The 15,630-nt window shown below is 56.5% G+C and overlaps 1 protein-coding gene across 4 annotated transcripts in view; it reads right to left on the bottom strand.

Annotated features, from left to right (window-relative positions):
* Adgrl1 (adhesion G protein-coupled receptor L1) overlaps nt 1-13,668 on the bottom strand; it is a 39,420-nt gene extending 25,752 nt beyond the window's left edge. For 2 of the 4 annotated variants that reach the window (XM_015986585.3, XM_042277452.2), the window contains exon 1: nt 548-5,638. The gene's annotated coding sequence lies outside the window, so the exon portion shown is untranslated. Of the gene's footprint in view, nt 1-547; nt 5,639-13,520 lie in introns of those variants that run through there. The other 2 variants (XR_013051202.1, XM_076571841.1) reach the window with 2 other exon arrangements.
* Nucleotides 13,669-15,630: the final 1,962 nt, after the last annotated feature.

Here is a 15,630-nt window from a genome sequence, read left to right as displayed (position 1 = left end):
TAGCCACCTTCTTCTCTCACCCTGCCCAGACATGGGTGTCCTGGGACAGTGCAGGCCACTTCTGTACTGGAGATGGAGCCTCCCTGGCACTCACCCACCTCTCCGTCCCGGGCGGTCCCGGCAGTTCTCACCCGCCTCTTGCAGCCGCAGCTTTCTTTGCAGCCGAGCTAGCCTCAGAGGCAGGAGGAAAAGCAACTGCAAAGGCTGGGGCACTGCCCTCACAGGAGGCTTCAGAAGCCCCTGCCGGCCCCATGTGGGTCCAGGTCCCCAAAGCTGAGTCAGCTTGAAACAATCTAGGCTAGACCTATATTCCGCCACCTCCTGAGCCCTGCCCCCTCGGGGAGGCAAACTATTAGACTGTTGTAAGACCAGCAGTCTCCACTTAGACCCTCATCGGGTGGGAAGTAATTATGGGGGGCTCTCCTCCCCCAAGGCTGCATCCGTGATGCAGAGACCCCAGAGGGAGTCCCCATACAGCTCATGACCTAAGGAGGCTACAAGTGTACTCTCTGGCAGGACCAGACCACAAAAAAGCCCTCCTACCCACCAGTGGCAGCCACCTTCCAGGTCCAGATCCAGAAGTCCCAGCCCCTCGCTTGCTCTTCCTCACCCTGTCCCAGCTCGGGAGCGAGGCAGGAGTCTGTCCCCACGGTTCCCTTTTGTCCAAATACTCTAGGCCACCAGCAGGCAGAGGGATCGTTGTTTTTGTTTTTTTATTGCAACACAGAGGCTGGAGATGGCTCAAAGGTCAAGAGGACCCGCTCTTGCACAGGGTTGCTCAGCTCCCAGCACACCTAGGACGGCTCACAATCACCTGTAACTCGAATCTAGGGGATCCAATGCCCTCTTCAGACCCCCGAGGACATCAGGCACCGAGAGGGTGCACAAACACATGAGTGAAACTCCTATATATACAAAATATGACGTAATTTAAAGCATGGGTTTTCTTCTGGTGTACAGATAGAATCTAGTACGTCCTGGATGCTAAGCATTCATTCTACCTGTGACCTGTACCCCCAGCCCCCACACCACCCAGGTGTACAATGAGTGGAATTAATTACAGAGTCACTCTGAGTGTTTGACTTAGTTTTTAGTAGCCCAAGCTGGCCTTACAGTCACAGCAGTCCTCCTGTCTCAGTCTCCTGTAAGCTGGGATTGCAAGTGTGTGTACTACACCTGGTTTCTATACCTTGTGACATGGCTCTACTCTGATGTCCAGGATTTTGTGAATTCCTGGGCTCAAGCGACACCCCTGCTTCAGCCTCCCTCAGCAGCTGCTGCTTCTGCAGTCTGAGCAATCACATCCACCCAGCCTTTCTAGCTTTCTTTTTTGTTTGTTTTTCAAGACAGGTTTTCTCTGTGTAGCCCTGGCTGTCCTGGAACTTGCTCTGTAGACTAGCCTAGCCTTAAACTCAGAGATCGCCTGCCTCTGCCTCCTGAGTGCTGGGATTAAAGATGAGTGCCACCACCGCCCAGTTATTCTAGCTTTCTTAAGGCTGGAATTGTGTGCGCATGCCATCGGGCCTGGTTCTTCTTCCCTTGAGTGCTAAGGATGGACCAAGGCTCTGCGAGCCAGGGAAGCCAGCTTCTCACACCATGGGTTGTAGCCTTACAACTGAAGGCGAGGTAGTGAAAAAGTTGCTAGCTCTTCATCAACTGTCTGAATGTGCAAAGACCAAAAACTAATCCAAATCAAACAGATCACAAACCGGAGGCATTTCTGACAGTGCTCGCCTGGGCTACACTCTGACTTTACTGGCGCCTTGGTTCCGAGGGCACAGCATTTGCAGCCCCTATGAACTGTGTGCCTTGTCTCTCAGTCCAGACTGCCGTAGGTGTGCTCTGCAATGTTGACCAGCCTTACAAAGTTCTCTGCAGTTATGAAAACATAGTGGTTTAATTATGGAAAATAAGAACTTTTATTATTTTCCTACTATTATTCCTAAGCATGTCTTTGGAGTGTATTATGCTGTTTGATTTTTAAACTTGTTTGAGGGGAAGCTGGGAAAATGATTTAGTGGTTAAAAGTGTATACTGCTGCTGGGCATGGTGGCACACGCCTTTAATCCAGCACTCTGGAGGCAGAGGCAGGAGGATCTCTATGAGTTCGAGGCCAGCCTCGTCTATAAATTGAGTTCCAGGCCAGTCAAGGATACATAGAGAAACTCTGTCTTAACACTCCCCTTCCCCGCAAAATAAAAAAAAGAAAGTGTACTACTGTAGCAGGACTTGAGTTGGGTTCCCAGCGCCCATATCAGGTGGCTCATAACCACCTTAACTCTATTCCAGCGCATCTCATGTGTCTTGGCCTCTGTGGGTACCTGCACGGACATGCACATACCCACACACATACACATAATCTAAAAATAATAAATTATTGAATGAATACTGGCTTGAGATTAGGTCAGAATTTCCAGCAAGTTCTCAACACTCCCAAACATGCTTCTGCCATTTTGAACTGTGTATTCACGTGAAACTGGTTCTCAGCACGGGTGATTCTGCTCCAAGTGACTCGGGACAGCACAGGAGGCTTTGTGTCCTGCACTGGCAGAACTCGGCCAAGAGTTCATTCCGCCTGTAAAAACTACCAAGCACGCCCATCTCATTAGCATGCACACCTGAGTTCATCTTTAAAAAATGGCGAAATTATTATTATGCAAATTATTATACCAAAGAATATTTTTGAAATTCTCTTATGGTCTACGACCAGCTAGTGTATGATTTGTGTATCTATATACTAGATTTTTTTGTCCATTTCTCAGGTGAAAAGGGATTGTGGGTAGAAAAGTTTAGGAAGCCATATGCTGGGCAAACACTTCAAGACTTCTCCAGGCATACACCTTTAATCCCAGCACGCAGGAGACAGGATCTCTCTAGGATTTTAAGGCCAGCCTGGTCTACAGAGTAAATTCTAGGACAGCCAGGGATGAATAGTGAGACCTTGCTCTCTAAAAAAACGAACAAAAGAAAGTAAATTAAGTGTGTGTGTGTGTGTGTGTGTGTGTGTGTCTGTATACCATGTGTGTGCGGATTCCCACAAAGGGTGTTGGATCCCCTTAACGATTAGTTACTGAGTCTTCAATAGCATTGACGCAGGGTCAGCAATTGGTGCAGTTCCAGGAGGGACCACGCAGGGTCTTGGAATGCCACACTCCTTCACACACAGTCTTAAGCACCCGACTGTGGTATCTGGGGTCCTGGGCCGCAGAGACTAACTTCCTCATTGCTCTGAGAGCCAGGCATGAGCTCGAGAGCCTGTAAGCCAGGCTTCTGTCAAGGGCTCCCTGCCCAGCATGCACACTGCTTCTCCCTGTCCTCACTCAGCCTTCCTGGGTGTGTAGGAGAGAGGTCTCTGTGTATCTCTGTGCTCTTATGAGGACATCACTAGCCCTGTTTTCACCACCACCTCCATGAGGCCCATGACAGGATCTCACGTAACCTTAGCAATCCACTAAAAGCTCCTCAAACCTTCTCTCCAGGGAGGTAGTGGGTGCAGGGGGAGGCGGGGGGAACAAGGGGATCTTGAGCTGAAGGCCATTCTGAGCTACAGAGTAAGTTCAAGGTCAGCCTGGATAACCTAAGACATTATTTCAAAATAAGATGTATGCTGGGTGCAGTGGCACACACCTTTAATCTCAGTACTTTGGAAGCAGAGATAGGCAGATCTCCATGAGTTTGTGGCCAGTCAGTTCTACATAGCGAGTCCCAGGCCAGGGTTACATAAAAAGATGTTGTCTTGAAAATATAAATTTAAATTTTATTTTAATTATGTGTGTAAAGGGTATGTACACTCGAGAGTGTGTGTGTGTGTGTGTGTGTGTGTGTGTGTGTGTGTGTGTGTGTGTGTAAGGGTATGTACACATGAGTGCTGATAACAAGGGAGGCCAGAGGCACTGGATCCCTGAGGCAATTGACGTAAGTGCTGGGAACTGAACTTGGGTTCTCTGGGAAAGCAGAACACACGCCCCAACAGGCGAACCAACCATCTCTCCCGGTCTTAAATGAATTGTTTTTAAAAGGCCAGGGCATGGTAGAGCACACTGTCTTCACTCACTCTGATCTTACTTTAGGGCAGGGTCTCTCATGGAACCTGGAGCTCAACAGCTGTGTGGAGTGCCTGGCTAGCTCCTCGCTCACTCCGACACCTCAATCCTCCTGTCCTCACTGGGGTTATGGAGACACACTGCCACACCTGGGATCTCCAACTCAGGCTGGCCTTGAGCTTGTGGCAATCCCTCTGCCTCCAAAGTGCTGGGATGACAGGTGTGTGCGATGACTCCTGGCTGCCATATATCTCATTTAACCACCAACGGAGCCAGGGGCTGCAGGACCCATTTTATGGAATGGGTAACTTCTCTCCTGGGTGCCGTCTCTGTCCAGCACGGTCCCCTCCTCCCTGAACCTGACTCCTACCCTCAATCTCTCCAGCCTGCCCCCATCCCCTGCGGGTCACAGGGTGCTCATTAGCACCTGCATCATTTCTGTCCCTCCTTTGCTTAGAACACTCCATGGCTCCCACCTTCCTTAGACCAAAAGCTTAAAGCCCTCACTGAGCACCCACACACGGCCCAGAGCAAAGTACCCCACTGATACTGGGACCGGGAGGAAGAGGACACCCCTCCCAGGCTCCCGCTGTGCTCGTGTTGGGAGAGAACGAGACACTACGGTGGCAGCGCAGGGACCAGGTGTGCACACACCTGTGCACATCTCCTTCTCAGACCATGTGACCCTGGGGCGACGAGGATGGCGACTCACCCTCAGTGGGAACTCGACCCTGGTGTGTCCCGCAGGGGCCACACACCTGCCTTTATGTCAGTGTCTGAGTCCTGTGGTTGCCGTAAGCCTAGAGAGGGCATGTGCAGCAGGGTCTGTCCTCGGGTGCCCTAGGGCGGGGACAGGAGTGTGACAGGAGGAGAAGCCGCTGCTGAGGAGAGGGGGCGCCTGGAGCCTGCCCGAGCCTGCGGTTGCCACGGCAACCCTGTATGCTGAGTGAGTGGGAGTCTGAGTGTCTAAGGAGGGGTGGTAGGCAACCAGAAGGGGGCGCTGGGCCCCTCCTGGCCTCACTTGCCCGTCCCTAGAGCAGCCACCCCTTAGGCACCTAGTCTCCTGTTGCTGGCTGCGAGTCCACTTCCGCCTGCACTTCCAGGAAGCCAGGGCTGGTAGACACAGCGGCCAGTGCCAGAGCCAGTCTGGAGTGGAGCCTTGGGTCTGGATCAACGGATCAGGCTTTTGGCCTTTTGGGCCCATCTCCTGGGCCCTACATGGGAACTAGCAAGGGGGTCTTGCAGAGATGGAGATGGAGCCGGAGACTGCTGGGCACATGTCTTTCTCCAAGAGGTTGGGGGTGAGGGCAGGTTCCCCACTACATATTCAGTACCTCACTCACCAGACAGCAGCCTAGTCCTTCCCAATACCCTGCCCCACAGACAGCTGTCCTGGGTCCCTGGGCCAGCTCTGCTCAGGAGTTACTTCTTCCCTAACCCCCCTGGCTCCTAGCCTCGTTCTCCAGTGAGGCCAGGGCTAGCCAGCTAGCACCTGAATCAGTTCTGTCTTTCTGCTCGGAATACTCCATGGCCGCCACCTTCCTCAGACCTCACCGAGGCCCCCGATCCTTGCAACATGAACTCCCCTGCATGGCCCTCCCCCAGGACCTTTGCACAGACCCCCCCTTGCCCCGCAGCTACCCTTCTCTACTGACTTTGCTCACACTTTCTCAGGGCCCAGGAAGGCCTTGTCAATGGCATCACCCCAGTGCTCTACCCTGTTTTTATTTCTTTATTTCCTTGTGGTTCTTATGTCAAGGAACCTGGATGGTTCATTACATGCTTCTCTCTCACACCAGAGGTTGGCTCTGCAGGGCTGTGTATGAGTCTGTGTCCCAACACCCAGCAGAGAAGGAACTGGATGTGCAATTATTCAGTAGAAAAGCTTCAGAATGCTGCCCTAACTGGAAGCAGACACGGGAGTATCACAAGTTCAAGGCTAGCCTGGTCTACAAAGTGAAACCAAGCCATTCAGGATTAAATAGGTTGTGATATTCTGTTTCAAAATAAATAAATGAATGGACTTTTAAAAATGTAAAGGTTGGGGGTGTACCCAGCTGATCACCAGGCATCCCTGTGTTACAGAGAGGTTAGGGCTACCCACAACACCCTGTACCCCTGAACACCTTTTCTCTAGTCTCCTATCATCTACCCCTCCCCTATACCCAGGCTCTACCCTAAGTCCAGGATATCTGCAAAATGAAGACCCAGTTACATCACTCGCTGCCCACCATTCTCAATGGCTCCCCATTGCCCCTGTAACCTAATATAGCATGCCAGGCTCCTTTGTTAGGGGCCCTGCACAGGGCCTTCCTCCAGCTCCTCCTCATACATGCAGCTCTGGTACCCCGACACCTGACCCCATCTCCCCCTAAGGTAATTCATCCTCTTTCCCACACTGTCTCTCTGATTTCTCCCTGAGTTAGACTCAGCCCAGTTGTTGATGGTCTCAGAGAAGAAGGTCTTATCTTCAACTACCACACACCCCGCCCTGGGCACAGGGTAGGTGATTGTTAGAGCAGGCGCAAAGAGCCAGGCACGCCGGGTGGGGGTGACATCTGAGACTGGGGCATGTGTGAGTGCCGCTGCAGTCAGGGACGTGCAAAGGTCCTGAGGCAGCAATGTGCTGAAACACAGCAGGCAGGCGGCAGATGAAGGGGGCTGAAGGTGGCACTTGTGGCCTCTGAGATGACCCTGGCCTTTTCTGTGCGCGAGGTGGAAGCATTTCTAAGCAAAAGAGGAATGAGATGTCATGTGAATGTTCACCTCTGCTGCAGAGGTCTCCGCTGGAGAGTAGACTGTGTGGATTGTGGTCCTGGGACTGGATGGGGCACATCAGTCTATTCTTCCTTTTCCCCCGCCCCCCACCAAACCTGTAAACTCATTCTTCCCATCCGCTCCCCTCCCTGCCTATCAACTCTATTCTCAACTCTGCCTCAGAGACACCACGCCATCTCATCCCCGTGTCTCAAAGCCACTGCACCACCTCACCCCCATGTCTGAGGCCACCATACCACCTCATCCTCATGTCTCAAGGCCACTGCACCACCTCACCCCCGTGTCTGAGGCCACCATACCACCTCATCCTCATGTCTCAAGGCCACTGCACCACCTCACCCCCGTGTCTGAGGCCACCATACCACCTCATCCTCATGTCTCAAGGCCACTGTGCCACCTCATCCCTGTGTCTGAGGCCACTGCGCCACCTCATTTCCATATCTTGAGGCCAGGAAAAGCTAGCTGCTTCTGGCCCCCACTCCAACGCCTTTGGCTATGAGGGTTTTCTTCCCTAGGGCTCTGACTCCTCCCACGTGGGCCCTGACCATGGGCCAGGCCCACCCTAAGTTTGCCCAGTCCAGGAATGCTACCAGACCTGGGCAGTGGATCTCATGCTGAGCCTCTCCACAGGTGAACCCCGGACCTCTCTAAACCCAACCGACAACACCGAGGTCCAGCCCAGCTTCCTATCCACAGCTACAAAATACCTTTTCTTTCCTTATATGAGCCCTGTGTCTTTCTCACCTTAGGGAGGACTTCATTCCAGGCTCTCTAGCCAGTTTCTCCTCCAGGCCACAGCTGGGGAGCCCCCTCCTCCAAAAAGCTCTGACCTACATGCCTGCCCCGCTTTGCTCTCTGCTATGGTAAGCTAGTAGCAGCGTGGCGGGGGTCCACCTCCCAGTGTTCCTGTCCACCACGCTTCTCCTCCCATGCCATGGCAGAAATCAGTGCTAGAAGCCAAGACCCCGGGACGAGGTGAACAGGATGCTCCTGGCCCTCTGATGGATGCATGCTGGCAGGGTGAGAGTGCAAAGCCCAGAGAGGGAAATTTCTGAGATGGATTCTCAATAGGGCAAAAGGACAAAGCCCCAGAATAGCATCTCCAGGTCCAAGGTTCAAATCCTGGAGGCCCACACTTCCAGTTTAATGACAAGATGTATATGCAGGTCACAGTTTGGGAATTCTGACTCTCAGCAGGGGCACAGCCAGTGACATAACAGGGTTGTAAGGCTCAGAAATAACATTGGTTTGGGGCTGCAGGATCTCAGAGTGGAGCACTCGTCTAACATACAGAAGACAGGGTCCTGTCTCCACCTCCTAAAATAGATAGATAGACAGACAGACAGACAGACAAGCAGTCTTTACTCCTGCTCTCCTGAGCATCGACCGTATGTCAGCCAGGCACTGGGGCAGGGGAGACGGTGGTAATGAGGTAGATTTGATCATGTACTAGTGCAATGGAAGACAATGCCAGGAAGAGGAGCCAGGAGGGGGGCTTGCCCTTTCATTTTCTTTTTTATTATATGTATGGGTGTTTTCCTGCATGTATGTCTGTGTCCCATATGTGTTCGGTGCCCACAGAAGCCAGAGAAGGTGAGGGACCCTGTCACTAGAGTTACAGACGCTGCCAGTGGTCATGTGGGTGCTAGGAACTGAACCCAGGTCATCGGGAAGAGCAGCCAGTGCTCCTAACCACTGATCCATCTCTCCGGGTAATCACCTGGAGATGACACTTCAGCTAAGTCATGCAGAAATCCATGGAAGGAAAAGGTACTCTAGGCCATCCGTGGCTTGTGCAAAGGTCCTGTTTACAGAGCAGGTCCAGGGAGAATGAGGAAATCCAAACAGTGGGGAGGCAGGCAGACTATGCCCGAGTCCCGAGGCACTTGTGGTCCCCAAATGGGGGTGCCCCTCAGTTGATATGCTCTGGGCCATTCTTGTCCTTGGTGAGCTAAGAAGGACTTCTTACATCCTCTTTACAGTGAAGAGGACGATGAACTTGCAATAGAGCTGTTCCACAGAGCCCACAGAAATTCCTATCTTGCTTTTTGGGGCAGGGGGGTAACCAAACCTGGGCTCAGAGCCCTAGAATATACGTCTCAACTGGGCAATTCTGCCTTGGGGTCAGTCTGGAGAGGCTACTGAGTGCAGTGCAGCGGTGTGGGGGCGGGGGATGCTGCTGCCATTGGGAAGGTGTAGCCCTAAGGTGTCACTAGGCACCCTACAGATTGCACAGCAGTCTCATAAAAAACACCACGAAGAGCTTGTGGGAGGAGGAGAGAGAGGCCGCCCGAGAGAAAGAGCTGGCACGCACATCAGGCTCCAACATCAGGGGCACCACTGGGCCACCAGGGGCCCACTGTCCACTTGTGACTTTTAAGCTAATTTTTAGCTTCTCTCTGTGTGTGTAGGGTCACTGTTTATTTTTAGCTGGGGGGGGGGGCGTTGCAGAACTATTTTTAGCCTCCAATTTATTGACTGAATTGTTATCTCCCCCACACTTTGGAGTGGGAGGTGAGCAAGACATAGAATTCTGGTTACTACTCCCCAAGGCCCAGAGAAACCCAAATCATGTGGAGGGCCCCATCCCTGGGAGAAGTAGGGTCAGTGCCCAAGGGACCTTGGGAACAACTGCTCAGACCTTGACTCAGGGGCTCCCAGCTCCCTGTGGAGGGTAAGTATTCCTTGAATTGCCACTCCAGGACCTAACCCCTGTAGCACACAGTAGTGTGGAGCCATGTTCCCACAAAGACAACCTCACACACAAAGGTACCTGTGAGTACAGCGAGACTGTCCCCAGGTGGGCACAGGCATGCAAAGAACGTGGCATAGCTAACCCAGCCCAGGCCCTGCTTCTGAAAAGGGGGCCAGGTCAAAGTTATCACACAGGGCTCCTCTCCAACTCTAAGGAAAGGACCCTCCTGCTCAGTCAAGAGTGCCAGCCCGCCTGCCTCACCCCCTCCTTCCTCCCTCAGTTTAGAAGCCTCGTCTTTATTATTTGTAATCATGTTTATGTGTGGGGACGGGGGGACAGGGGACAGCATCAGTGAAGGTGCTCAGGAATGACAGAGATGTCAGGTCCCTTGGAGCTATGAACTGATGTGGGTGCTGGAAACTGAATTCTGGTCCTCTACAAGAGCAGCACATCCTTTTAATCTCTGAGCCACCTCTCTCTCTCTCTCTCTTTAAAATTATTAAAATGTCTCCCTCTGCAGCCTAGCTTGGCCTTGAATCCATGCTCAGCCCTCCAAGTCTTGGGAGGGTAGGCTGGTACCACCACATGCAGCTCAGTCAAGAGTTCTTCCAGGGCCCCCGAGCTCCAAGAGCACACGTAGCAGCAAGATCCCCGAACTTCTGAATCTTACTCAGGCAGACAGACAGTAAACAGACAGGCGCAATAAATCAGGAAATTACAGAGGTGTGAAAGCCCCAGGCTCCACAGAAAGCCAGGAGCGCCGTGGGAGCTGCAGTGTGAAGCCTAGTGCATGGGCCACGTCCTGGACGGAACTGCCTTTGAGAAGGTGGGATTTCCAACAGCACGGTAGGAACGTGAAGGAATGGGATGAGAGAGGTGGTGACATCACGTTCTACACTGAGGTGCAGCCTGAGGGGTGAGGGTCTCTGTGTGCAGTCTAGGGCCATCCTCCCTAGAACGAACACACACACACACACACACACACACACACACACACACACAGGCGCACACCTTCTCTTTGTCAGGCTGTGAGCCAAGGGAAGAGAAGCAGCCACTGTCACAGTGCTACCTCACGCCTGGCGCCCAGCAGAAAAAGCACCTGTATTTGCAGCTGGCTTGGAGAGGAGTGCCAATCCTGCTTGCTCCCAGCAGTTCTGGGACACACAGCTGAGCCTACACTAGTAGGTGTGGGCAAAGGAAAGCCCTCCTGTCCTGTGCACACAGACAGCTGCCCCAGAGTCACCCCGCAGCAAAACTCACCAAGGGAAGCATCATTCGGACCCACAGGGGCAAGGAGCCACACACTCGGATACAGGCAAAAGTGGAAACGATCGGGATGTGGAGAGCCCCCACCCCAACCCCAGGACCCCAATTTCTGTATTCAGTAGCAACCATATGGTTCCATCCCAGGCAGAGAGGCATGCTGTCTTGCTGGGCACCTTCAGCTCACCAGGGAACCCCCACCTTGGCCAGCCCCTCCCCCAGTATCCCCACAGAGGAGCTGGAGGAGGGGAAGTGTCTGGCAACTGGAAATCTGATCCCTGAGAGCAGCCCACACAGAAACCAGAGCTTTCAGTGTCCTTGGCCACGTCTGGCTGGAGAACCGGCAGAGGGCGGGAACCGAGACCAGAAGCTTCCCCGCCTGCAGTGGAAGGTGGCTCCCACTCCTACAACACGTTAGGGGCATACACTCCAGGGGTTCTCGGCCCGCTTAACCCTCCTTATTCTCCTGTTAGATGCCCAAGCCGAGGCTGACGCACCAAAGGGTCTCTTGCCAGCCTGGTGGGGCAGCCGACACACAGACACAAGAGACACTGGCGGCAGACAGTCCCACGTGCAGGTGGAAACCAGAGGGCCTGATGCAAACAGACTCCGCCTGGACCAGGCGTCCGCGGCTCCTCCCCCCTCGTGGGGCTTCCAGAGCGCCCCCTAGGAGAAGGGGGTTCCCCAGGGCAGGCTGGGAATAGAAGCCTAGCTTCGCGTCCCCGGCCTCCCACCTCCTCCTCCCGGGCTCCGTGGCCCAGGTGCACACTGGTCCCCAGCTCCCCACCCTCCCCCAACTCGGGGGGCTATCTCCACACCCCACGAACAGGAGTCAGGGAGCACGTCAGAAGGCAGAGCAACAGGGTGGCCCAAGCCAGAGGAGGGAGATGGTGGCAAACCAGCAGGAGGGCCAGTACCCAGACATCCACGGCCCTGGCTGTGGCTCGGTGCAAAGGTGCCAGGCCGCCAGCCATGGGATTAGTTCCCCTTTCCGCCTTCCAGATGAGTTTTCATCTCTGTAATTAATGGGCAAGTCATATCTGAACGGCGTGGCAGACAAATTGCTAGTTAGGAAAATCACAGATAATTTTCTCGATATGATAATGAAGGTTGTATTCCGTCTCTTATTTTCCCTGTTTTCATCCTACTTTTAAGTAATAAATTCGGCACTAATGGGCAGGGTGTGGAGAAGAAGTCATCTGTCCCCAAAGCTGGGACCTGTCCTAGCCGGCCTCCCCTAACACACACACACACACACACACACCCCAAGGTCCCCAGCGCCTGACTGATGGAGAAGAGGATGCTAGGGGGACCCTCAATGGAACAGCCTGACATTCCATGATTGATGGGGTAGTACCAGGGTCTAGGAAGCCGGTGGGGCACAAGGAGCCGTCAGGTTGGGGGCCAGAATGGAGTTGGACTTCGGGTCGGATTCCTAACTCTCTCCTGCCCTTGGGGTGCAGGAGAGAGAAACAGGTACCGATGGCCTCTCTCAGCAGCACTGGAGGTCAACAGGCCCAGAACAGACATCCACCCTCAGGTGCCCTCCACACCTGTCCCCACACCATCCAGCTCCCTCTCCACGGTGACCCCTCACTCTATCGGAGGCATGAGGGTAAGCGGAGAGGGGGAGACAGACAGAGATAAAGAGGCTGCCAGCCATCTTGGCGGCCATCTTGAACCCCTCCCCCAACTCCCCCAAACGCACCACATGTTTGGGTATGGGAAGACAAACCCTGGCTCTGGGTCCCACAGAGGCTGGGAAAGAAGGGGGATCTGGTTCACACTGGGACAGGAGGGACACCCACGAGGATGCCCAGGCCGAGAGGCGGGGTGAGGGGACAGGAAGGCACGGTATATAAGATGCTGGGCAAGGAGAGGGCTGGGAGCTGACCTAGACGCGAAGTGTAGGGACGGGATGTGCGAGCTCGGGGCTGTGTGCCCGCGGGGTGCCGGCGTCACATAGGTGCCCGGGGCGCACTGAAGTGATGCCATTTGAGGGCATTTCTGGCCACTGCTGGAGTGCACGCGACCCTCCCACCACACACACACACACACACACACACACACACACACACACACACACACACACACGCGCGCGCGCGAACTGGACTTTCATCCCAGGACCCTCAAACAGGACGATGACAGCTGAACCACACAGCTCTGTTTCAGGAACACCTGGAAGAGGGGAGAGCTCATTTCGGTAGATCCAACCTGACAGCCTCCATCGGTGCTTAACCGGGTGCCGCACGCCTTGCACCCGGTCCTGCCCACGGCGCCCCTCCGGGCTGAAACCCTCTCGACACCCAGACAGCCCGCTCCCCATCCCCCCGCGACATGCCTCCCGGAGAAAAACAACCCTAAACCCAGCATCCTGCGGTGCCAGCCCCCCGACATGGCTTCTCTGGGGAGCCGGGGCCCGCGCGCGCCGCGCGCACACGCACCCTCTCCACTCACACCCAGACACCTACACAAACAGGGCGCCAAGCACCCGCGCGCACACGCACCGGGGACACGCAGGCACCGCCGCGCCGCTTCCCCACAAAGGCCGGCGCGCGCGCGGGCACACGCAGCCACGCGCGGGCACACTCGCGGTCCCCTCCCCCTGCAGGGCACCCTGCGGCCGCCCATCCGCACCCCCACCGAGCCCCCGGCGGGCGGGGGTGGGGTGCCTCCCCCGCCCCTCTCGCCGCGCACACCTGGCCCAGGTGCGGCGTGGCCTGCGACTCCCGCACACTCACCTGTCCAGCGGCGCTTCGGGGTCGGCCGTGCGCGCTCCTCCGGCGGCTCCGCGAAGCCGGGCCCCCCGCCCGGCACATCTCCCGGAGCCCGGCCCAGGGGGAAGCGGGGAGGGGGTGGCTGAGCGAGGGCGGCCTCCGTGTCCCTTCCTTCCTCGGGCCCAGCACTGCCGCCACCGACCAAAATTTAAAAGGGGGGGGGGGAAGAAGGGAGGAAGAGGAAGAGAGAGAGAGAGAGAGAGAGAGAGAGAGAGAGAGAGAGAGAGAGAGAGAGAGAGAGAGAGGAAAGAAAAGGCGGATCGCGGCGCTCCGGAGGCGGCCCCGGCCCCGGGCGCGCGGGTCTGCGCCCCTCCCGGGGAGCGAGGCGTGGAGGCGGAGGGGCGGGGGCGGCGTCAGAGCTCGGGGGGCTGGGGCGAGGCGGAGCCCCCCGAGGCGGCGCCGGCTGCCCGCATCTCCCCCGCAGCTCCGAGGCCCCGACGGAGGCGGCACGTGTGTGCCCAGGCGACTTCCCAGCGCCCCCGGACGGCAGCGGGCGAAGGGTTAACGCGGCAGCCCGGGCGGCCCCGCAGGCCCCCGCCGCCCGGCGGCGCCGCTCCCGGGCCCGCGCGGCCCCATCCGCCGGGGCGTCTCCGGCAGACGGCGGGGCGGGGGCGCCGCAGCGCCGACTGCTCCCGCGCCGACCGCTCGCGCTGCCCGCGGGGGGCCGGGGCTACGCGGCTGGAGGCAGGCGCGGCGGCGTCGCGCCCCCGGGGTGGCCGGAGCAGGGGGCGCGGGGCCGGGCCCGTGGGCACCGCAGGACGCGCGGAGCGAGCGGGCGCGGGGCACCAGCAATGACAAGCCGCCTGCTCTCGGCGCTCCCCGGCCCGCCGGCTCCGGGAGGGGGGCGGCGGGCAAGCGCGAAAACCTGGCCTGGACTTCACGCCCGGGACTGGCCTCCGCAGCCCTCCCGTGCTCCCCAGCGACGGGCCCGGAAACCCGGCCTGGAGTTCCACTCGCCTCCCCCAAGGAAAAGTGGGCAGAGGGAGGCGACGCGCTAGATCCCCTAGTTGGGCCAGGGGGTGGTGGGGTGCGACGGGCAGCGGGAAGAACCGGAACGGATTCTACAGCCGTGCTGTGCAGAAAGCGCCTAACCGGTGAGGGGTAAATGGGGAGCTGTGCAAGGACTGCGCAAAACCTGGCCCAGATTAGGCGGAGCGGAGAGGCGGCGGGGAGGGGGGCGCTTGTGGGAGCTGCGACAAGGCCAGATGCACCCGAAGCACGCAAATTTCGGGCCGGATTCTTCCCGGGGAGACGGAGTAATGCGTCAAGCCTGTGCAGTGGTAGCAAGCAAGACCTGGACCAGAGTTCTCCGACCCGGGCTTGCAGGAGGGTCGGAGGGGGTGCTGCCTAGTGACTGACAACAGCGTAGGCTGTCCCCCATCATCCTGACAGCGACGTGCGATAGGGAGGGGCACAATGAGGGCTGGACTGAGGTATGGAGGGATCCCGCGCGCTGGCTGCAACGGAGCCTGCAGGTAAAAGCGGTTTCTGGATCCTAGGTGATGCTACAGGAAGGGGATGTGGTGTGGATCCCGCTACCCTGGGAGACCAGACCTACAATAAAAAGCGAGGGAGGGAAGCAAAGCCAGGACTGGAGTGTAGGCGGGATGGGACGAGGCACCCCCCCCCTCACCCCCCACCCCAGCAGAAGAGAGCCTTGGCAACCGGACAGGGGCCTGGAGCTGACCAGGCTGCTGGAGCGGAGGAGAGGTTAGTATCTATAAACGCCTCAAGCGTCTGGCTTTGGAGGGGGTGGGTAAAGAAGAAAAAAAAAAATTGAATTTTAGGTTGCTGGCGGGAGCAAAAGCCCGGTGCAGATTTTCACAACCTAAGAAATATACTGCAGCTGATGGACTGAAGAAGTAGGGCAGCGGACCGAGCTTGGATTCTAGACGTCGGACTCAGCGCGTGAGGCCAGAGGCTGCGTTCAGGCCCCGGCTGTAGATGAAGCCTCGGATTCCCTCTCTGGATGGGGAAGGCCGTCGACCTGGCCAAATCCCTGGAGCCAAAGCTATCATTGCCAAGACCCACAGTGGGGGCTATAAAACCGGGCCTCGTGCCAAAAAACCGGCAC

The sequence above is a fragment of the Peromyscus maniculatus genome, chromosome 5 (assembly GCF_049852395.1).
Source record: "Peromyscus maniculatus bairdii isolate BWxNUB_F1_BW_parent chromosome 5, HU_Pman_BW_mat_3.1, whole genome shotgun sequence".
Classification (NCBI taxonomy): domain Eukaryota; kingdom Metazoa; phylum Chordata; class Mammalia; order Rodentia; family Cricetidae; genus Peromyscus; species Peromyscus maniculatus.
The sequence above is the reverse complement of the archived record's forward strand: the minus strand, read 5'-3'. Positions and strand labels throughout refer to the sequence as shown.